The sequence below is a fragment of the Carettochelys insculpta genome, chromosome 5 (assembly GCF_033958435.1).
Source record: "Carettochelys insculpta isolate YL-2023 chromosome 5, ASM3395843v1, whole genome shotgun sequence".
NCBI classification, from domain to species: domain Eukaryota; kingdom Metazoa; phylum Chordata; order Testudines; family Carettochelyidae; genus Carettochelys; species Carettochelys insculpta.
In genome coordinates this window covers 89,758,262-89,781,296 of record NC_134141.1, presented here as the reverse complement: position 1 = coordinate 89,781,296, position 23,035 = coordinate 89,758,262, and the positions used below count along the sequence as shown (strand labels likewise).

The following is a 23,035-nucleotide window of genomic DNA, read 5'->3' as shown; positions in this document are numbered from 1 at the left end:
ACCAAGCAGCCTTCTGCCGCTGCCTCCTCACCTGCATGAGTTGGGTGGGGACATGCCAGGGAAGAGGCAGCCGGCTGCTGCTGTCTGCAGCCTGTACCAGGTAATTCTCTCCACTTCCCCTCTTGCCCCCACCCCAGGGGATGGGGTCAGGGTTCAAGTGGAGTAGGGTGGGGGGGTGGGTTGGCCTTCAGAACAGCTCTGCTTTTGATGTGAATGGCTTCTTTGATAGGCTCCTCGTTAAAGATCACTTGGTCTGATGATCTTGTGTGTGTTTAATAGCAAATCTAAAACAGCGAAGCACGCTGGCTCCTTGTATGGAAGTGGACCTTATGATTGCAGATTCAGAATTGATGGGAGTTTTTTATTTTCTTGGGGGAATGGGGGCGGAATGCATTCGTCTGTGCTGGGCATCGTGGCATTCTCAGCTAGTCTGATGGTTCTGCGTATGGAGGCTCTTCTTAATCAGGCAGAGTTGTTTGAGCCCTCACAAATGCAGGGTAGGGAAATGGGCATGGAAACACACACAAGGATCAAGGCTGAAGAAATTTTGTTGGCTTCTGTTTAGCTTACGCCAGCTTGTTTGAGTTTGAGGTATTTTGAAATTTTGTTCTTTTTGGGATGCCACAAAAACCATCTTGAGTCAGGCCCCAGTCTGAGTGGCTCTTCTGGGATGCCTCATAAAATATATGTGCACCATTCCAAGTATACTTTACCTTCTCCCACTAGAAACGTTGTACCCTTTTTTGCTTCCCTTACAACAGCAGGATCCTCCCTTAGCTTCTCAGTGAGTGTTACAGTGTCTGATCCTCTGAGAAGACAGAGGACCTTGAATGCTCTGTGCCAATGTCGTGACTTGGATGCAGCACACACTGCCTGCCTTCTTTGATAGAGAGATGAACAGGATGTATAGAGTCAGCAGATGGTCCCCTGGCACTAGTTTGGACACATTCTTTCCCTGAGCCACCAGAGTATGTGCTTCCTAAGTAAGAACATGGACAGGTCTTTTTACTCCGTAGAGCTCTCTTGAGGGTAGATGCCTGGACTGACCACTTGAGAGCATGACTGGTGTGAAAAAAGTGAATAAAGAAGCACTGTTTACTCCTTCATGTAAGACAAGAACCCTCCCACCTGCAATTTAATAGGCAGCAGATTTAAAACAAATATAAGGAAGGTACTTCACAAAGCACAGAGTCAACTTGTGGCATTCGTTGTCAGGGGATGCTGTGGATGCCAAAAATGTGACTGGAATTAGAAACAAGAATCATGGAGGATAGGTCCATCAGCAGTGGCACTGGAGCACTTTTTAGAGTAGGAGTGCTGTGATGCCCATTACTCCCATCCATGCCCCCCATGATGCTCTAGATCTGGGGCCAGGGGCTAGTCTGGGGGGCAGGGGAAGTGACAGCTGAGGGCTGCCAGAAGCCCCCCCGCCTCCAGGAATGGGGCTGGTACCTCTGCATGAAACCTGGGGTTGTTAATGCACCCCTAGTTCCTATATCTCTCAGTGATTGTTAATCAGTATGGTCAGGGGTGCAGTGTGCTGGGTACCCAAGAAAGGCAACAGCTGAGCTGGAAGCTGAGAGTAGGTGCTGGACTGTTGCGGGAGAATACAGGTTCAATTGCTCTGAAATGATTGATTTTTTTTTTTTCTTTTTCTTTTTTTCTCCCATCCTTATCAGGTGTGCTTTCCTCATTGTTCCATGGCTGATATATCAAAGGGTCTAAGTTATTACATTTTCCTTAATGTGACTGCTGCCAGTGAATATATATTTTAGTACTATGGTTGCAAAAAAACCAAATACTTACACATAGAAAAACAGTTGAGGAAAAACTATTCCTTGCAGGCACTGTTTGAAAAGAAAAAAAACAAAACAAAACAAAAAAACAAATCCCAAACTACTATTGAAATGTTCTTTGCTTACTGGACTCCCCTGTGTTCAAGGGTAAGTTATTTATGGGTCTGTGCATACAATATTTAAGAATGTTTATAACCATTGTCAGATAGCAGCTGTGGTACTGTTTGCTTGGCAAATGGTCCTATAGTACATTTTTTGTCTTTTCTTTCATATTCTGTAACACAGCGGCTTCTGGACACGTACTCTTCTGCTATTGTCCTCACAAGAAGTTTTTGTGGGCTGGTGGTTTTTGTGGCTGTGGGAGTTATTGGAGAGGATGCTAGACTGTATGTAGCTCTGACACGTACAAAGAGCCGTCTGTTGTGGCATAGAGATTTTTGGCTCTTGTCAGTTCTGTATGGGGTTCTGTGTCAAGGTAACTGCAAAATCTTGACCGATAAAGCTGTATTGAGTAGACAATAACCTGGTCTGGACTGCCTGCTTGTGTGTAGTATCGGAGGGATAGTTATGTTAATCTGTACCTGCAAAAACAACGAGAAGCTTTGTGGAACCTTTACACACTAAAATATTTGTATGGGTGTAAGCTTTCAAGGTCAAAAACCCACTCAGATGCAATTGTTGACTGATTTGTGGTATTAACTTTTGAAATTTAATATCAGTTACTGTCTATGAACATTTGCAAAATTTCGCTTTGCACACAAGTTGTATTTCCTGGAAAATGGGGGGCGGGGGGGAACCGTACGCAACTACCAGTTTGCCTTTAAATGTACTGTCTTTGGCTGGCATGGTGTATACTTTTATAGGAAAGAATTTTGAATTGTTTGCTCCTTTGGGCTGGCAGAAGCAACTGCAAAGGATGTGGAGATGGTGGCATTGCCTGGATCCCAAGGGAGTGGTTACCACAAAATGTGGCATTTTAGTTTGCATGTTAATACAAGAGTGGGCAAGGGTGGGAGGGGAGAGTAAAAGGATGCATATATTATAATCATTCTGTCAAATTCCCTTTTATTATCTCTGTGGATTACATTGCTGATATACTTGAATGACTTCATGCTATCAACTGAAAACCTAAGTATTAAAAGGCTGGAATTATGAAGTGAAACAGTGGTATATATGATGCCAAATATGGTCTTATTTTTAACCAGGATGGACTTCATTTTGATCTTTGAAGCCAATAACTAGCACTTAATTAAGAGAAATATTGTTATGTAAACATTAGCTAGAGGAAGTTGGTTAATGATTTATGAAGGTAAAATAATATTGTGTTGTGGCTTGGAGATTCAAAGATGTGAGCTCTTCTGGCCATTTGTTATTCATTAGGTTAACTGTTACCAATAATTTTCAAAAGAAGTTGCTATGGAAATATTGAGGAGGTCGCTAAGAAACCACTTTGTATGTCCCAGTTGGTGCTCTTTAACCACTTCTACATCTTGATTAGTTCCTGAAATATGAGCATATTTGCCTCCTGATTAAAAGACAGGTAATTCTACAAAATTGAAACAACCGTAGGTTCCACAGAGGTATAGGTGGGATCAAAGCACCCTGCTGGTTGGTTGTACCTTTTCTTCATCGTTAGCCAATAAAATTTATCATGTGATTAAAATTAAAGATTCAAAAGATTTTCTTGAACATGTTGGACACATTCCTGTGCATCCAAAGACAAATCTTCAAAATGCTGCAGCCCGAATAGTGGCTAGGGTGGATCGCATGTTTTTCACTTTTTTACAGAAATTAAAAGTTGATAATAGATGTTTTAAAAAACCCATCTACACCCTAAATCTGAATGAACAGCACTTACTGTTACTGCTTTTGAAAGTATTTATGCGCCCGTCTCTCCTAGGCATGCTTTGTTTTTTTTCAGTCTAGTTCTGTAACAAATATATTTGTTGTTCCCACTAAAACAGAATGACTTGCTACTTACCAGTGAGGAAGAGGTAAAAAGATGTAACTCAGGCTTTTTATGCTTTTTGGTATTGTTCTGTGCAGCTTCTGGTACTGTATAAAATGTTGTTTTGTTTGAAACAAAAGTTACCTTTTTGAGAAGACACTGAATAAATATGCTGTTGATCTGAGGTCAAAGTAACAATCACAGTATCCGAGAATCATAAGGTTAGAAGACCCAGGGTCATCTAGTCTAACTCCTGCCCCCAGCCAAGATGCAGGACTTGTTTGAGCTCAGCCTCCAAAATAAATGGCTAACCAGTCTTTTTTTTTTTTTTTTTAAATCATGAGTGAAGAAGCTTCCACAACTGCCCATTCCATTGTCCTGCTTATTCTTACGGTGAGGAAGTTTTTCCTGAGATTTAATCCAAATCTGCTGTGCTGCAATTTTAACCCATTTCCTCTTGTTCTGCCCTCTGAGACATGAGAGCAACTTTTCTTCTTCAGTTGATTGATCATGTCCATTCTACCTTAGTTGTGTGTACTCATGATGTGCACCGCTGTTGGAATTTATACCCTGAGCACAGGGGTGGAGAACCCTTGGCCCATGGTCTAGATCCATATGTTGGCTTGTCTGGATCCAGACCCTGAGGCTGGGGGCTCCTCTCTATAGAATCTGGCCCATGGTGGGGTGGAAGGTCTAGAGCCCTGAGCCTTGCAGGCTGGATCAGACAAGCTGCCACCCAGATGAAAACTGCAGGCTCTGCTGAGGAGTAGGATTGCTCTGGCTGGATTTCACTCAGTTCCTTCTTGCCACCGGTGATGGTGCCTTGGCGCTGCTGGCTTTGACTCGTAGTTAGATCTCCTCTACTTAGCTGCTCTTTAGATAGTCTTCAAATTGGTTGGTTAGTTGTGCTGTCCCCAACTGAAAGTTTGCCTAGGGATGGGGTATGCCCCAGTCTTCAATCCTTGTGTTTATGCACACACCCCATGTCTCAGAGTGACCCATACGAGAGTTGCCACAAATATGCCATCGCCAAGACCACGCTGGCAAGTGCTGAATTTGCAGATGATTCAAGCCCCAGATTAAGGAAGAAGGGGAAAATTGCCTGTGGGCTCTCTTAATGGAGTTGGCAGTGTCCCTGGAAGGGAAATAGATGCCAGCACCTTGGGCACCATTTCTCCCATGTGGAATGCCCATTCGGTGCCTTCCTCCAGTTGGTGCTGCTTTCCCTTGAGGACCTGGAACAGGAGGGAAAGACTTCACCAAAGGGCCTCTCCTCTTTATCCCAAAAGGCCATGGAGAAGCAGGGAGGGGAGCCTACCCCTGCACTGAATAGCTCATCACTGCTGTGTGCAAATCAATATTCTTTGACTATCGTGGAGTGGCCCTTCCAGAAGAATTGTCATTGGGCAGCAACTTTGTGCCTCTAAATTCCTCTATCAACTCCAGAAACCCCTTGAAGAGGTGTAGGGCCCTTTGCCCATGCCATTGGCACCAGTCTCAAGGCAAGTCTGTGCTGGGCTCTTTCAGGGTGTCCCACCTGCAGCACCGCCCACCCCTAGGGGCTTGGAACACCAGCACTCCCCCAGGCAAGGCTACCAAGTCTCAGAATCTGGGAGAAATGCATCACAGATTCCCCTTTGGTTTCCTGATAGGAGATGAAGCCAGAAGGCAGGACTGCTTTCAGGTTTTCAGAGGCATGCCTCTCTCAGCATGGGAACTGCCAAGAGAGGTCAGCATCTCCAAGGCTTTAGCTCTATTTCGCGAATCGTTCCCTGGAGCACCAGTAGTTGTCTCAGCAGCACCAGTTCTGGTCTTCAGTGTTCCTTGATCTGCTGGTCTCACTCCAGCTCTTGGTCCTCTTCCATATCCCAATACTGAGAAGATAATCGGAGTTGTAGACCATTTGATGGCGGATGCAGCTCTGCCTTTCCTGAATCAGTACTGTCATCCTGTAATAGGAGTTCCTGGAGGCCAGAAAGGCATGGCAGGGCTTGGAGTGGGCACGGCTGTGAGAGGCAGTTGAAGGCCGCCTTGGTCACCGCGCAGTGTGCTCCCACCACTGGAGAGCTGCACGGAGCTGGGGTTCCTGCCGCTTGCACAAATACAAACCTCATTGATGACCTTGTGGCCCTGCCTGCACAGACCATGGCTGGTTGGGTTGTTTTCTGTGCAGTTCCTGAGGTTTGATGCAACAGATCCATTTCCTGAAGTCGCTGTTGGGCACGTCAGAAAGACTGTCAGTATCTCATCCGTGCAGGCTGATGAAAGCTGCTGGAGAGGAAATTCCTCACACCTGGAACCTCTAGTGGACCCCTTGGATGTACCGCAGAGTCTGGGGAGTGGTAATCCCAGTGCCAACCTCTTCTTCCTTCTCGCCACATGAGCCATCTCATGCTCCTCTTTTTTGGTACTGCAGGATGATGTGAAGGTGGACCAGGATCTTCCAAGATATGTAGTCTCAAACTTGGGTTTACAGATGGCAGAGCTCTTGGATGCCATTTTTGGGTGCTCAGTGCCTTGACACTGCCATGAGTTCCCTACTGATGTATGTGTTGGGGGCTGGGGAGGGGTCTTAAAAATTACCAATGTCCTTGGCATATGCCTTCTTCTCTGATACCACTCCTAAAAGTGCAAAGAGAAAGTACGTAGTGCTAGTGAAGGGGCACGAATACTTCTGTTCCCACCCAACCTCTGAATCCTTTGTAGTAAACGCTGCCAACCACAAGGAGAGGCAAGGGCTGTAGTGGCAATGCTGAAAAATAAAGATACAAAACAATTGGATTTACTAGGTCGTAAGGTTTATTCTTCAACTAGCGTTCAACAGCAGGTTGCTAATTACTAGGCCCTCCTTGGTTGTTATGAGCTAAACATGTGGCAGCCCATGCACAAATTGGAGGGCTGGCTTCCTGAATCCTCTAGAAAGGAGTTCAGGGGTCTCCTGGAGGAAGGGGCAGTGGCAGCTACAGTGGTCCTCCAGGCGGCTGAGGATGTTATGGACATTGCAGTATGCCCAATGGCGTCACTGTACCTATGTCAGGCATCTTGGCTTGTCCTCTCCAGGCTGTCAGCTGAAGCAATACAGGTGCTGTGGGACCTTCCATTTGATGTCAGTGCCCGTTTTCAGAGCAGACATACATGAGGTTACGTGATCTTAAGGGCTCCTGCACTACCTTAAAGACCCTGAAGCTGTATGTGCTTGGCATGGCCCAGAAGCAGTTCTGCCCCCAAGCCTTGACAAGCTCCAAGAGCGAGCAACATCAGGCAACACCGCTTGTTTTATTAATCGGCTTCCATTGGTAGCACTGGATTTTCTGTTGATCTGGGTGGCTTCTTCATCCTTGGGATTGATGGTATTTAATTTTTATTTTCAAATTTTGGTAAGTATTTTTAAAAGTTTAATTGACATTTTCAAAATTAATTAGGGGTCAAATTATTCAATAACAGTAGAGATTGAGGTATAAAAAGTTTGTTCTAACAGGTAAAATGTCAAACTGTCAACATCATATGTTAACATATACAGAGTTAATATCCTTAAACTGAGTTTTTAAGCAGTATTTTTCTTTTTTTGCCTGCCTAAACATTATTGGTGGAAATGTATTTTGTTATGTGCAGTGAAATCGGTATTTATTGACATTTACTGATAAAAAAATCTAAGCCTTCAAAGCCTATTTATAGTTGATGAATGCTTTGTATGTCATAAACATAACCAGGGCATAAGCATAGAGAGGTGATACCACAATTATTCTGTTAATTTTTATGCAGACTTCACTTTTGACTGCCTATTTCATGTTCATGCATAAATTAGTTTCATAATGAAGTGTCAATATTAGAGCTAATGATCTGGCAAAAATATTCTTCTCAATTTTTGCATGAAGGTTTCCCCATTCATTTTTACATAATATTTCATGAAAAGTAGTTTCTGATGATATTGAGTACTAATTTCTTGCTGATGAGTTTGCCCAATCCACTTGCAAGCACAAATTTTCATACAATCAGAATTTTGCCTGAATTAAATGGATGGCTATTTTTGGCATTTATGGAAAATGAAAGAGAAAATTGGGAGGGCTAGAACAAAACATCAGGAACACTCATCTGCATTCAACATGAGAATGCAGATAAATGTCTATATGTACTTAAGTACTCCTACTAATCTTCCAGTCTCTTGGCTTGGCCTGATCTGGAATAAGAGGAAGTAATTGATTTGTATTACCGTACCACTTAAACTCTAGTAATGGACCAGGAGAGCATCGTGACTGTTTGAGGTATGACTCCTTTAAGAAAACAGGAAGTGAAGCCAGGAAAAAGGAAGAGATGGAGACTTCATGGAAGTCATAAGGAAAGAGAAATCTAAAGGAGGTGTCTAAGACTTCTGGAATATTTTTTTTCTTGTTTCAATTTAAACCTGAGAGGCCTTCAGGGTTCTGGGATACAATAGTTGTCAATACATCTTCCTTTGTTTACTGCTGTTTCATCTAATGAGTGAGTGGATAGTAACTATGCTGTTTGAATGGTGGTAGAAGTCCTAAAGGCAGTTCCGTTATTGCGTGTGCAAGGCTGCAGCAGGACACACCTTAAAAGGTCCATTTCTTTCCTGACAGTCCATGCTACAGATAATACAGCCATAATGTACAGGGCCAGAAGGTGAAGCTAGTGTTGACCTAGTGCTTGAGACCCACTGAGCTTTCCTGTTCGCTGTTTTCCTTTCTCTCAGTAGTGTCTTTTCAGGCCTGGAGTTCTTGACACAGCTCAGGTTTCCAGTGTGGTCTGCATCTTCCCAGATAAGTTTTCAGATCTTTTCTGCAAATATTCTTCAACCTTAGCTAAGGTTAATGAAGTGCCTTGGAGCATCTGTACTTTCTCCATAGATCCTTTCGTCATCCAGTGCATTTGACCAAGCCAACAGAGTTGAGCCATAATCCATTTATTTTGTTAAATGGGGGAGTCCAAATTCATAACAAGTTAGCACAATGCTATTGCAAAATTGTGGTCTGGCATCTCTTCTCTTCAACAAACATATTGTGGGTGGGGAAAAAAGTTCTCTTATTTTCAGGTATTTGACTTTGCTTTTCGCTGTGAAATGTGTAGCGTTGGAGACTTCTTTGTTTTTGTGTTAGTTTCTTGTGTGGTCCTGTACGCAGAGGTGTAACCTGCATGCTAACAAAGAAAACATGACAAAACAGCAGACAAAAATACATGCCAAAATGCGTTGGGGCTCGTGTTCCCTGTTAACTGAGCGTGTGGGTGGCCATCCAGAAGAGAATCTGACGCTGATCAACAGAGCACCCAGAGCTCCTACACCCAACAGCATATTTCTCTACCAGTGGTGCACATCCGCACATAACTTGGTACACATGACAACATTTATTTTACCCATGGATGGAAAAAAAGAGGGAACACTAGTTAGTGCCAAAACATGTCCCTGTGATCAGCATCATTCTGGACGGTAGCCTTTTTGCCATTGTGGAAGAACTGAATCCGACTCGAGGGTTGGGGAGCAATCAAGCCTCCGTAGCAATTGAAAGAGACCTTTTGTGTTGACTAGATTAAAAGCCTATATGATCCATGAGGGACATCTACAGAGGTTTTCCTTGTTCTGTTCACTTTTTCCTTGCAGTTGCTTTAATGCAAAGACCATGTTGATAGTTGACCTACTAGTGTGAAAGCTGCACTGACTCCTTGGATGTACATGTTAAGCAAGGACTTGCAGTCTTTTGAGAATGACCAAGTAAAATGCCTTATCAGCAATTGTAGGGGAAGAAATTTCTCTGTGGTTGCCAACACTTCTCTTTGTTTTTGTTTTTATGCAGCATTTTGTCTTCCTCTTAGCTCATGGTACTTTTCCTTCCCTCAACCATATAAGTAAAATATTGTGCAGATGTTAAAGCACAACTTACCTTCCTTGTTTTAGGAACTCAGCTGGAATTCTGTCTTTTCCTATAGTTTATCTTAATTCTACAGAAGTGATTTTCTTTCCAAATTCATATATAGATGCTCTTGTATTAAGTTCTTTGGTGATCTGGAGATCATATTTAGCTGCTTCAGCAACAATGGTGGAATCTGTGTTAACATCTCCCGTCTCTTTCCCCCCCCCCCACTGGTGTTTCTCCTGTTTGCTTCTCTTAGCGGTGTCTTCAAGAGCAGCTTTGAGTGGGTCCGACTGCTTGGCTGAAGGATCTCTTGCTTTCTTGATTCCATCATGTCTAACTCTTACAAACGTCTCTTTAAAATGGAGATCTAGCTCCTTTCCTGGATTGAGCCAGTATGATCAAGCACGGTGTTTTATTTGTTCTGAACTGCTCTTGGCCAGTTGGAGGTTAGCACCTTTCCTAGTGGGTAAAAGAGGAGATGCTGTGTTTAAGGTCAACCTAGACAAGATGAATTGGAAAATTGACTAGGGACAGCCATAGTACAGATTCCCTTCTGACTCCATTCTTTCTCTATTCCCAGATTGTCCTTGCTGCTTGTAACATTTTTTCCCCTCCTTTTATGACTTTGAACTACGCTGGTTACTTGAGCCAGATAATGTTGATAGGCTTTTGAAGTAACAGCAGCTCCAGTTAACTAGATCTAGATGTGCTCATTCTATAGTCTTTTGAGCTTGACAAATGACAGCTGCCAGAAGATGCAAAATGGATGGAGGCTTTTAAATGCCGAGCACAGTTTTTCATTACTTCCCTTAAAGACGACTGATTAGCTACATGTGATCTGGGCAGTGCTCTTCCTCCCACCTACGCTTGTCATTAGGCTCACTAATGGTTTTTTGGTGAATTTCTGATCTTATAACTTCAATTAAGAAAAGAGATTCAGGTGTTGATTTGTTGTTTCAGGTCTATTGAAAAATTACATAGCCACTAAACGCCTTATTTCGGTTCACTTTGAGCAAATTTTCAAGAGTGTGTTTTCCGGTGAGCTGTGTTTGAGTATGTTTGTAATGTTCTCAGCTGTGGTATGAAAAAGATTAGAAAGCCCATGGTTGTGTAGCCTCTTATGGTATGATGATATTATTTAAAAGTTTAAGAACTACGTTAAATATGAAGCTCAGTGACTGCAGAGTTAAATCTAACAAAAAGTCCTGTGACACCTTGTAGACTAACAGAGTTAAATCTGAAGCATCGGAGGTGTAGCCGTGTTAGTCTGGATCTGTAACAGCAACGAAGGGTCCTGTGGCACCTTATAGACTAACAGAAAAGTTTTGAGCATAAGCTTTCGTGAGCACAGACTCACTTCATCAGATGTTAAATCTGACCTTTCTAGTGGAAGAATTAGTGTAAAATACAAAAAGGCATGTTGCCAATGCATCCTGAGTGCAAGTATGTGCACATAGCTTTTGTACTAGTACATTCAGCAAAGCATGGCTTTTTTTTACCATATCAAAGGGAAAATTAGCTATGCAGGTCTTTCACATAGCTTTTCAGTCATCATGCATTGATTCACAGATCAGCTTCAGCTTTATTATATAGGAGAGCCCCCTCCTCAAAGCCTGCTTTATCATGGTTTTCTTTTCCTTTGCTTTGTACCTGACTTGCATAGTGTTCAGGGAATCCTTTGATGTTTTTTCCAATGAAGGTGACTGTGGATTGGAAGCTTCATAGGGCCAAGAGGATTATGTAGTATTTTTAGTGGTTTATGTAAAATATAATTGACATAGAAAACTATTGTCTCTGTTCAAGGCAAGTAATAGGTATTTTATCTTCTCTTAAGATTGATAAATGTAGAATTCAGGAGTACTTTAATGCTCAGAAGTATTTATTACATGGTGCTGGGGCCAAAAGAATGTTTTATGCTTGCCAAGGGAGTAGGCTAATGAATGGAATTTTGTTAGTGGCTGTGTTTCACAAAAAATTCAGCATTTAGTAGAGACTTAATGCTGCTTGGAATTGCAGCTGTTCTAAATATGGATTGCTAAACCAAGCTGGTCAGTGGGATTAGCAATATTTTACCTTGCATTTTTTATTTTTAACTTTTTAATGTAACTGAGGGGAAAGTGAGACCTAATTGAACATGGATGGAATGCATCACCTTGAGTAAACAACTAGCTGTCCGAGGCAACTGAACAAATGAAGCCTTTTTAGGTAAAGTTAGGAGCTCAGTGGTGACGGGCTAGAAATGGATTTTTACAAGTGAACTAAGCTGCTCTTGCTGCATTAGTATGCATGATAAATAGAAAAATTTCCTTCCTGAAGATATATGTTCTCCTCAGCAAATTAAAGCATTTTTTCCACTAACCAAATGATGATGGTGTCAACAATTGATGGAGATGAATAATCCCTGTTCTTAATATACTTTTTTTTTTTTAATTGAAAGTGACTTTGAAGGAAAGTTTTACTACAGTTTAATCCTATTTAGTTTAGTATCTTCTAGGGATATTTACACTTTCCTCCCTGAAGTCTGCCAGTATAAGCCACAGTGCTAAAATAAAGTTAAATTTGCTGTCACATCTGAAAATATTTAATGAATACAGGTTGAACCTCTCTCGTCCAACACCCTCGGGACCTGACTGGTGCCAGGTGAGAGAATTTGCCAGATGATGGGAGGTCAGTATTTTCCATCACATTACCAACATTTTTACTGCTTACTGGGCTTGTAGAAGACTTTAGGAGTAATTTACAGCTAAATAACAGCACAGAACACTGAGAGCCAGGACTGGTAGCTGTAAACAAACTTTATGGGATGACGGGAAACTTGGCCACACCTATAAACGGTTGTCCAGCTAACTAAAATCATGCCAGATTTTGGAGTTTGCTAGATGAGCATGTTCCGGGTTAGAGAGGTTCAACCTGTATATTGGTAATTGGCTTTCCTATGCCATGGTATGTGAGGATGCAGTTTTGTCGGTAGTGGTTTTTAAAGTCTGTTACCTTGTTCCCACTTAACTTCTCATTTCCCATTTTAGTGGAAAAAAAAAACAAACAAAAAACCCCACTGCTGCCGATGCTGTATTTTGTGCTTTAGCAGACAAACACGCACAATCACCAGGATGCTGCTAATGTTAGTGCTTATGACAATAAGGAAGTAAAACATAGTCTCACTGCTGTATGAAGGAACAAAAATGCATCTGTGCCAAAACCAGAAGAGAGTATAGGTCAGGGGGAGGAGAGGAAGTGTTACTTTTAGACATTTAACAATGGAATAGCAATTTAACCCCTGAAAGAATAAACATTAAAATCTCCTTTAAAAACAGCTACTGAGGAAAAAATAGCTCATGTAGTCATCATTTATGTTTATGGGGGGTTGATTTTTCTTTTGCTTGCTGATAGGCAAATCATTATAACAGTCTCTTCAGTATTTTGTCCCATAGCTTACTTGTGTCAGATACACATTCTAGACTTCATGTAAAATATTGACAGTAGCTTTCTAGCAGTACTCTTTTTTTGCACAATGGTCACTGCTGTTTATAAGTGGCACACCCGATTGCAAGAACCAGACAGACAATTAGTGTTTGTTTTTCTGTAGAGACTGTTTAAATTTGAAAACTATCATTTTCGTCAGAGTTGCTTGCTCTTTACCAGGCATGTCTTTGTATAATAACCAAGCAATATTACCCTCACCCTGTCCCCTCTAGTTTTTTTTCTAGCTGAGTTCAGTACAGTTTAGCTCTCAGGCTTGATTAGTGTGGCACATTGACTTGCTGTCCAGAAAGCTGAGTTTGTTCAATTAGTCACACAGAACCTAGAGAGCTGTAGGCAGATGTTGGGTTTCTGTAGGACACTGTAACATTCTGTAATTTATCCTGAATATTTGCTTTTTCTGAGTGCCTAGCGCTGCTCAGGGAAGGCAGAGGAAGGGGCTTTTAGCCTGCCTGTAGCTTCAGGAAGCTAGGCAGATTACCAGACTAGCAGCTTCACATTCTGCAAAACTCGTGTTAATGTGAGTTTCACGCAATGTGAAGCCACATAAAACGAGGGTTTACTGTATTCAAATTGTCGCTATGTACTATTATTATTGTGAATAAATAATAAATGGTGAAAATTTATTCATTTTTCACTTTTTACATTTTTTGGGCCTCAAAAAGAGGTACTGAAAAAAACTGGGTCCCAGCTATATAAAGTTTGGGAAACCCTGCTATAAGGGATAAACAGGTTCTATTTAGGCTAGGGAAAAAGAGACCTCTCTCTCTCTGTGATTGTTGTGTGTCTTACAGTGCAAGTCCGTATTTGATTTACTGAGATTGAGAAATCACAAGAGAGAATCTGCAGCAAAAATAATTCAGCAGGGAGAATCCTGTTTGAATGAAGACCATGAGGGGTGTAACTGTGGGTACTGAGGTCTATCTGGGATCTTTCACTGGACAGGCAGTGCATTATGTCTTAGGAAAGTTGGGTCAGAGCACAGATGAAAGAGGCTAGTGAATGCTACGGTGTTAGCATGGGTGAGCTTTTTTGGGGGTATACTGCTTAGTCTGTGAATTCTGTGTCTGTGGGACCAGGGGTGGGGCGGTCCACAGTCTACAGAGATGTATGCAGGCCTCTGTGTTTATTGCCAGCCTGTTGAAGGATAATGGAGCCTGTGAACGCTGAGAGAGGGGTCCATGTATTGCCCACAGCTTGCAGAATTGACCCTGTTAGACAGACTATGGCTTCCTCACTATGGCTAGAGGAAGAGGGATTTGTCAGCTATAGGGATTTGTTGGCAAAAGTTTTTGTTTAAAGATATCTTCCAAAAAATTTCTCTGGACAGATTGTGGTCAGACCACAGGGCAGATTGAAAGATTGATTTGCTCTGTTGACAGTGTGTGGCCAGACTGCTTGTCCGCTCTTGGAAAAACAGACAACTTGGTGTCCTGGCAGCCCTTTCGGTTGACAGAAGGCCCACTGGCTTTTTGCTGATAAATCTGTATCGACAGTAGCATTGTTCCTTGTGGCAGCTTGGTACAGCTCTTGACAAAAGTGCTTCATTCTGTCAATTTACTGTGGACAGAACGCCCTTTGGGAATCTGGATGTTCCCCATGTTTTGTCAACAAATCCCTCTAGTCTAGATACAGTCTCTGAGGTTTTAAACCATTTTAATTGTACTTTGATTCTCAGTGGAGCACTACCGAGATATTTCTTGCACATGTGAGATAGACCCTTCCTGTTATCCACAGCATGGGGTTTCCAGTCTTTTAAAAAATGCTTGTTCTTAATTCCAGTTTGTTTCTGTTGGATTCAAAGTGGGTACCTATGTCAGTAGAGATGATTTTTTTTTCATTGCTCAAGAAGCCTTGCACATAGTTAGGCACGTGATCCTTCCTTTAGGAGAAGACCTGCTTTTGTTCTTCTTTGGTGGTACCATATACAATATACTACTGTCTTTTCACTAGTTTGTTTAAATCACTGAAAATGAAGCTGCTCATCAGCGCTTATGAAATAGGTAGACATGCTTTGAAGGCAGCTGTTGCCAAGGCATCTGGGCGCTGTTTAATTTAGAGTTTGGTTCCTTCAAAGAATAAGAACTCATCTTTCCTCTGGTCCAACCCAACTTGGATTGTTTGACTGCCTCGCTGGGGCCATTCCATTACTTAGCCTTGGAGCTTGATCCTACCTGTAACAAGGCTTCAGAAATCAGGATAAAGGAATCCTGCATGGAACCAGAGCTACACAAGGACACCAATGAAAATATGAAGAAATGGAATGATGATCTTTTTGGTTTCCTCACTTACAAGTGAGCAGTTGCTTATGGAACTTAGCTGTAGCTTCTTGATGACCACAGGGGACTATTTCTGACATGGCTGCTATTTGGGAATCCAGAAAATATCAGTGTAGATTAGAAGGCTCCTGAGGTTGTGCATGTATTTGACGACAAAGTACAGTGATTCTCTATAAAGTGAGATCACAATTCCTACTGGATACTCCAAAATGCTGCTTTCTGCTTCTCAGGATCATGTCAGTCTTAACTGTGTACAATTTGAGCAAGATGCTTTTCATCCAGCTATGCTGCTCCATTTAGTCATTGAGTTAAGTAGTTACAGTGGATGCCCTGGTGCTTAAATACTTAAGGGAAGGACTGGGTCTTACGCTGGGTCTTCTGTTCTAAAACAACAAGAAGTCCTGTGGCACCTTATATAGCAGATATTTTGGATCATAAGCTTTTGTGGGCATAGAGCCACTTTGTCAGAGCTTATGCTCCAAAATATGTTAGTCTATAAGGTGCCACAGGACTTCTTGTTCTTGAAGATGCAGAGTAACTCGGCTACCCCTCTGATACTTATTCTAAAATAGAGATTGGCCTACTGCTTGACACTAAATGCACAGCAGTGACTTCTCATTTTCAACCCACAGTGTGTATATGATTTGAGATAATTATACTACTTTTTTTTAACATCTAGAGCCAGATGGCTAAAGGGACTTTTGGTGCGAATGACAGCAAGCAATGTATATTAAATCTTGCTGTGTTTTAAAAGTAAAAACGCTAATCCTAGGTTTTGCATATGTGCTTTGGAATAAGTCACTGCAAACCTACACCTGTATTTTAATGCAGTGAGAAATCTGAATATTCCTTCTGTTTAGAGGCAGGGTGTCCAACCAGTTCTGAAGTGGTAGCCGCTATCATGGCTACTGCTGTAGTGCACTAGCTACATTATTCTGTGCTAGCATGTTAGATGCCATGGACTTAGAGATTAGAGGCAGTCAGAAAAGGTAAGCTATTTTTTAAAATAATGTCTTTTTAAAAAAAGGACATTTTTCATTGTTTAATGAAAACCCTAAAGTGACTCAATGATTTTTTTCCATTTTGTATTTTTTTAGAATAATAAAAAATTTCTCAAATGTTTGTGTCAGTGTAAACTATGAAAGCACAGTGACATAAAAGCGTAGGCTTGGTAAGGCTCTCGGATGGTTATCTTACCTAGCCCCCTTTGCTGAGGCCGGGATTCACTATAGCTCAGCATCCCAGACAGCTGTTTGTCTAATCTGTTTTTAAAACCTCAATTGGCAGCCTCCTCTGGAAGCCTGTTCCAATGCTTACCTATTTAAATAAAATAAGTCTAGATGGACAGGTTTGTTAAGCTTGTTGCCAGATTTGCTCATTACTTCAGGGCGTGCTCATTTGGGGTTGCCTTATGAAGGGGAGAGGAATGGATAATTCTGTCAGTGCCGCTTGTATTCTCATGTGGAATTCTTCTACTACTTTCTGCCAGTTCCCTCCCAATGGAACTTCCCTGCAGTACCTAGGCTCCCCAGGAAGAGAAGGTCTTCCCACCCTAGAGTCGGGTGAATGCACACTGCCCAGAGTGAATAGTGACACAGAGAGAGAGCCATGTTAGTCTGTATTCTATCAAAACAAAAACAATCATGGAGCATTTTAAAGACTAACAAAATACTTTATTAGGTGATGAGCTTTCGTGGGAGAGACCCACTTCTTCATGATCTCTCCCACGGAAGCTCGTCACCTAATAAAGTATTTTGTTAGTCTTTAAAGTGCTCCATGACTGCTTTTTTTGGTTTTCTCCCCAGAGCATGTTTGAGAGGGTTAATCAGCGATCTCAAGCTGACCCCTTATAGTCTCTCTGGACTGATTAGGCTGGGTTGGACAGCAATATCCAGGTGTGACCCTTGTGCCCTTGGACTCAGTGGGCTGGGTTAAACAGCACTTTAAGCTGCCACCCTCACTTCCCCCCAGCTGCAGCACTTCCCGATCCCCAGTTTCACACGACAACTCTTCAACCAATAACCCACCTGATGAGCAAATTCCACAGGATTTTTGGGCTCTGCAGGGATTTTTAGCTTAGGTACAAGGAGCGTTGCTGCAGAGTGAATGGGGAAGTCAAAAACAAATACCCCCACGGCAGCTGGTATGGGTGGCCTGGGGGGAATAAAGAAGCAACCATCTTAACCACAGAAGTTATTTATTTCCAGGTAGTGCCCATACTAAGGGGAGCCGAACAAACAACAAGAGTGACGATATCAGATGTAACTTAAATCTGATTTAAAAAATTAAGGCTAGCAAACCATACCTGAACATACAAGGTAGGATCAGGAGGCTTATGTTGGTGTCACCTATAAATGCTATATAAGTAAACTCCCACCCTGTCACCCACATTGTTAATGAAAATATTGACTGACCAAACCCAGAACAGATCTCTGCAGGATACCACTGTGTGTAAGTCCTGCCTTGGAGTCTGATCTTTCAATAAGCTTTTCATCCACATTTATAGTAATTTCTTCAAACATTTCTTCAGCTCTTGCTTATGAGAATGTCATGTATGACTGCATATGCAAACCATTACTAAAATCAGGATGTATCCTGTCCTCTGCTCCCTGTCTCCCATTAGCTGGTGAAGTCACCTTTTCAAAGAAGGAAATTAGATGGGTGTGACATGACTTGGTCTCAACAGATTCATGCTGGCTATCCATTTTCACTCTATTAGCCTCTCGGTGCTTGCACATTGATCGTTACATAATGTGTTTCAGTATCTTTCCAAGTTTCAAAGTTAGGCTGACTTGTTTTAATTCCTTTGATCATCTTTGTTCTTTTTAAAAATAGGCACTATGGTTGTCCTTCAACAAATCCTCTGGGACTTGACCCATCTGTCACTGTTTACTGAAGATAACTGCTAAAGTTATAAGATTGGTCAGCTAGTTCCCTGCGTATTTGAGAGTGACTCTCATCAGCTCCTGCATAGTTGTCTTATATCCCACTAAGAAAAATATTTTTACCTCTTCATTTCCAGTTTTGTTAGTCATGTTAAATATTTGGTCACCCTTTCAGTGAAGACTGAAGCAGAATAGGCATTAAACACCAGAGCTGCATTGATTACATGATTATTAGATGTCTTTCTCCAGTCGGTAGAGACCTCACGTTTTCCTTTATCCTTCTCTTACTTCTAATGTATTGATAAAACCACTTCTCATTGCCTTTTAAGGTCTTTGCTAGGCATACCTCGTTTTCTGCCTAAGCCTTTCTGATTTTGTCCCGATGTGCTTGGGTTATTCTTTTCCACTCTACTCCATAGTGGGTTGCACTTTTTGTTGGATTCTTTTTTGTGTTTCAGGTAATTAAGGAGCTCCTGGTGGAGCCACAGCCTGTTTCTCTTATTACCCTCTTACTATTTGCAGAACTACATTATCTTAATTTATTAACTCATCTGCCAGTTATTTTCCTCTCCTGAAATCCATAATCTTGTGTCTGCAACACTATTGCCAGGCCTTTGGGTATGAGCTGAAGTGAGAAAAGTAAGCTGTTGTTGCAGGTGAACATCTAAGAAGAAATATTTTGCTTATCTGATTATGAAGAACAATGGAAAAAATTGTATTTCTATGGTTTACCATGAAATGTCAATTGCACTTTAAAAATTGACATCATTTGTAGTTTTTAACTGGACTATCATGTATAAATGCCTAGCATTCATAGGGTTGCACTGTTAGCCAGTTGACGCACTTGACATATTTTTTGGCATGGTAATAGTTGCAGCTTGTCATACAGATGATTGGAGTCTTGGATTCTTTAAATAATCCACCTCTCTTGCATGATGAATTCCATTGATTAACATGCTGGGGTTTTTAAAAAGAAACATCCATCCTTCCTGCAGAACAGTACCTTAAGGCTGCTGGAAGTTGGTAGTGTTAAGGACAAGGCAGAGGGGATGCCTCTTCAGATAGCAGCTGGTTCTAAGCACAGACATAAGTACAAAATCTACATCACAATGTTAACATAATAGCAGTGAGAATGTCACTCAAAATTTTTCTGTTAGTCTATAAGGTGCCACAGGACCCTTTGTTGCTGCTTCTGACAAAGTGCTGTTTAGGTTAGTATTTGCCTGGGCAAAGCTTTTGCCTTTGCAGGAGAGGGGAGGTGTTAGTGCACCTGAGAACAACAACAGTCTTTGTTGTTCAGTTGCCAGCATAGACAGTCCTAGCTTTGTGTCTGTGTGTATAGTGGGGTGTGGGTGTGGGGTGTGTCTGTGCTCCCTTTCAATCACTTGCCTGTTAATGGGCTAATTAGCTCATTAACTTCCTAACCCCATTGTGCCTAATAATGAGGGACATCCCTAACAAATTTAGGCCATTTTGGAGGAGGGGGAAGGGCATAAAAGGAGGAGGGGGATGTGCTAATTGCTGCCAGTAATGACCAGAGTTCTGGATCCACAGGCATCTCTCAGCACTCTGTCACATTTCTTATAAGAGATGAGTGTAACTTGCTATATTTACAAGATAGTCAAGACATTTGTTTTTGTGAAATATTTTCAAGATCGTATTTGAGAGGAAGGGGGAACAGCTTAAAAAGAGATGATGCTGTCATCCTTTCATAGACACTACATCTACTGATTGAAAAGCACTGTGCGAGTGGTAGGTATTAAACTGGGTTGGCTTTTATGCAATGAATTGAAGCTAGTTTAGAGTTTGGAACCTATTTGCCTACTCTTTGTGTATCTGTTTCATAGGAACGAAGGCTCCTGTGGCACCTTATAGATAACAGAAAAGTTTTTTGAGCATGAGCTTTTGTGAGCGCAGACTCACTTCATCAGATGCTGGTCTTGGAAATCTGCAGGGCCAGGTGTAAATAAGCCAGAGCAAGCGTGGGGATAACAAGGTTAGCTCAGTCAGCAAGGGTGAGGCTTGCTACCAGCAGTTGATCTGGAGGTGTGAACACCAAGGGAGGGGAAGCTGCTTCTGTATTTAGCCAGCCATTCACAGCCTTTGTTTAAGCCTGGGCTAAGGGCATCAAATTTGCAGATGAATTGTAGCTCAGAAATTTCTCTTTGGAGTCTGGTCCTGAAATTTCTTTGCTGTAGGATAGCTACTTTTGAGTCCGCTACTGTGTGGCCTGGGAGATTGAAGTGCTCTCCTACGGGTTTTGTACATTGCCATTTCTGATATCTGATTTGTGCATTTATTCTTTTACGTAGAGACTGTCCAGTTTGTCCGATGTATATGGCAGAGGGGCATTGCTGGCACATGATGGCATAAATTATATTGGTAGATGTGCAGCTGAATGAACCCACGATGGTGTGGCTGATCTGGTTAGGTCCTGTAATGGTGTTGCTGGTGTAGATATGTGGGCAGAGCTGGCAACAAGGTTTGTTGCATGGATGGGTCCCTGAGTTAGTGACTGGTGCAGTGTCTAGTTGCTGGTTAGGATTTGCTTCAGGTTGGCAGGATGTCTGTGGGCAAGGACTGGTCTGCCTCCCAAGGCCTGTGAAAGTGGGGGATCATTGTCCAGGATGGGTTGTAAATCCCTGATGATGCGCTGGAGAGGTTTTAGCTGAGGACTGTAGGTGATGGCTAGTGGTGTTCTGTTGGTTTGTCTCTTGAGCTTGTCTTGTAGTAAGAAGCTTCGTGGCACACATCTGGTTCTGTTGATCTGTTTTTTTTCACTTCCTCAGGTGGGTATTGCAGTTTCAAGAATGCTTGGTAGAGATCCTGTAGGTTTTTGTCTCTGTCGGAGGGGTTGGAGCAAATGCGCTTATCTTAGTGCTTGGCTGTAGACAATGGATCGTGTGGTGTGTCTGGGATGGAAGCTGGAGGCATGAAGGTAGGTTTAGCAGTCAGTGGGTTTACGGTACAGGGTGGTATTGATGTGGCCATTGCGTATTAGCACCGCGGTGTCCAGGAAGTGGATCTCCTGTGTGGACAGTTCCAGGCTAAGGTTGATGTTGGGGTGAAAGTTGTTGAAGTCCCAGTGGAATTCTTCCAGAGTCTCCTTCCCATAGGTCCAGATGATGAAGATGTTTCATAGTGAAATTTTTAAATGCTGCAGATGAGAGAAGCATTTTACAGAAATTAGGATGCATGAACTTGTAGGAATAGTAACAACAAAGTAACAAGGAGTCCTGTGGCACCTTAAAGACTAACAGGGAGATTTAAGTAGTAGTATTCTGGTTTCTGTATGTTTCCTTTCCTTTTGATTTGTCTGTTTATGCTTTGGTGCAGGGGCTGTCTGGTAAGGCCAGTGTACTTGGCAGAGGCCGTTGCTGACCTATGATGGTATATGTCATGTTAGTGAATATGGAGGTGTATGAGCCCCTCTTAGTGTGGCTGATGTGGTTAGGTCTTGTGATGTTGCCACTAGTGTAGATATGTGGACAGATTTGGCAATGATGTCAGTTGCAGGGGTAGGTTCCTGGTGTGGGGTGTGGCTGCTAGTGAGTATTTTCTGGAAGTTGGATGGCTCCCTGTGGGAGAGGGCTGGCCTGTCTCCCAGGGCCTGTGAGAGTGAAGGACCGTTTTCCAGGATAGGTTTATAGATGACCAATGATGTGCTGGAAGGGTTTTAGCTGGGGTCTGTTAGGTGACAGCTAGTGGTATCGAAGGGAGTGGAGTGGACAGGTATTGGGGCTGGAGTGTTTCATTTCCTGCCACTATGGTGAAGTGACCTGGCTGGGAGATGGGGGGCTCAGAGCAGGCTTCTGGGTCACTCCACTTCTCTTAGCTCCCACCACCAACATGGCAAGTGCAAGGGACAACCCCCTGTTGCCACCTTACACCAGGCCCCTCACCAGCTAATCACACAGGGCTATACTGAGCCCCATGGTTAACATGGGAGACCTCCCATCCATAGGATGGTTGACGCGGTTACTGGTGGCTGTGGGGCCTCCCAAGGTGTGGAGAATAGGCCATGGGCTGTCCTATGGATGAGACAGCTTTGGCTGATGAGACCTGGTTTTTTATGGTCGTCTGACACATTTGTTGTAAACGCGACCATTGTAACACATTTGTTTTAAACAACTTATTCACAATCGGTTAGTTGGAAGAAATTGCTTCTGGGCAATAAACATGCCATCGTACTTATGACTGTGCAAAAAAGATGAATAAAAAAAAAGAACATAAAATAAGTCCAATTTTTTAATTCATAAAAAGGTTGGGAAACCTTGAGTACCCGTTGGAAGGCTCTGCATGCCCCCAGGGTTGAGCACCACTGTATTAGTGGAACTGTAAGTTCTTACTGGTTGTTGGTTTTTTTTTTTTTTTTTTTTTTTTTTTTTTTTTTTTTTAAAATTGTGGTGGTTTACATTTTAGGACGCACTGCCACCTGGCGGCTCTTTTTGTAAAGTAGCAAATATACATGACAGGTGTTTTAAAGGAATATTTGGCAGGCAAATCACTCAGTTTGTGGAATGTTGGTTTTATGATAGCCTGTAACAAACATAATACTGGCTCTGCATGTCCACCCTGAATGAGATGTGGCTCTATAGGGAAAAATTGGGAGATCACGTTATGAAAGATTGTATCATAATGTCAAAGGGAGATTTAAAGTTACACAGGCAACTACACTGGCATTTCCTAACTTTTTAGTGATCCATTTAGCAACATTTTTTGTAATTTAATATTCTATTTTTAAGCTAACAGTGGGTTCAAAATCTTCAGACAAATGATT

General features: G+C 42.2%; 1 protein-coding gene across 1 annotated transcript in view; it reads left to right on the top strand.

Annotated features, from left to right (window-relative positions):
* Positions 1-23,035, top strand: part of MAST4 (microtubule associated serine/threonine kinase family member 4) — a 403,649-nt gene that overhangs the window by 68,473 nt on the left and 312,141 nt on the right. The window lies entirely within an intron of this gene.